Genomic DNA, 1,084 nt, shown 5'->3' on the forward strand with positions numbered 1-1,084 from the left:
ATTCTAATTTTATAGTAAAGTTATTCATAAACTAGTGATTCACACAAATTTTTAAAAAATCAAATTTAAACTATTTAAAATTTAAAACTAATGGCACTAACAGAAAGTTTATAATTTTTGTGACCTAAAAGCAAAAAGAAATCACTAAAAAACTGTAAGTATTTTGTTTTAAGTAGAAATAAAAAATAAATAGAAAAAAATTCTAATTTTATAGTAAAGTTATTCATAAACTAGTGATTCACACAAATTTTTAAAAATTCAAATTTAAACTATTTAAAATTTAAAACTAATGGCACTAACAGAAAGTTTATAATTTTTGTGACCTAAAAGCAAAAAGAAATCACTAAAAAACTGTAAGTTTAGTTTTAAGTAGAAATAAAAAAATAAAAAACCAAAAAAATGTAGAAATAAAAAAGAAAAAACCAAAAAAATGCCACCTACTGGGCCTCCACGGCCTGAATACGACTAGAAACCCTACATGGGCCAGGATTCAGGCCCGCAGAAGGCCCAATAGGCCCACAGGCAAAGCAGTGTCAAATTAGGCCCATAGGCCTGCAGTTCAGAGGAGTTCGAGAGGGAGGAGGCACAGAGCTTATAAACTGGTGTTGGGCGCTGTCAACTAGCGATGTGGGACTAAACTTATGGGCGCGGGGCAGCACAAGGGTATTGGTCCCGGTTGGTGGCACCAGCCGTGACCATTGCCCCCCTTTAGTCCCGGTTGGTGCCACCAACCGGGACCAATGGGCTTCGCTTCCCGCCCTTTGGGCTGCCGTAAAGAGACCATTGGTCTCGGTTCGTGGCACCAACCGGGACTAATGCCCACCTTTAGTCCCGGTTGCTTCCACGAACCGAGACTAAAGCCTCTTCTATATAAGGCCACACTTTGGAATTTTTCATTCTCATCTTGCAGTTGCCGCCCCTGACGCCGCCAGGCTGCCCCGACGCCGCCCGCCCCCATCGTCGCCGTCGCCCGTGCCCATCGTCGCCGTCGCCCGCGACGCGCGCCGCCCCGGCCCGCCCCCGTCGCTGTCGCCCTCGTCCCTGCCCCGACGCGCATCGCCCCGTCCCGCCCTCGCCGTCGCCC

Source organism: Triticum dicoccoides, chromosome 7A (assembly GCF_002162155.2).
Source record: "Triticum dicoccoides isolate Atlit2015 ecotype Zavitan chromosome 7A, WEW_v2.0, whole genome shotgun sequence".
Classification (NCBI taxonomy): Eukaryota; Viridiplantae; Streptophyta; class Magnoliopsida; order Poales; family Poaceae; genus Triticum; species Triticum dicoccoides.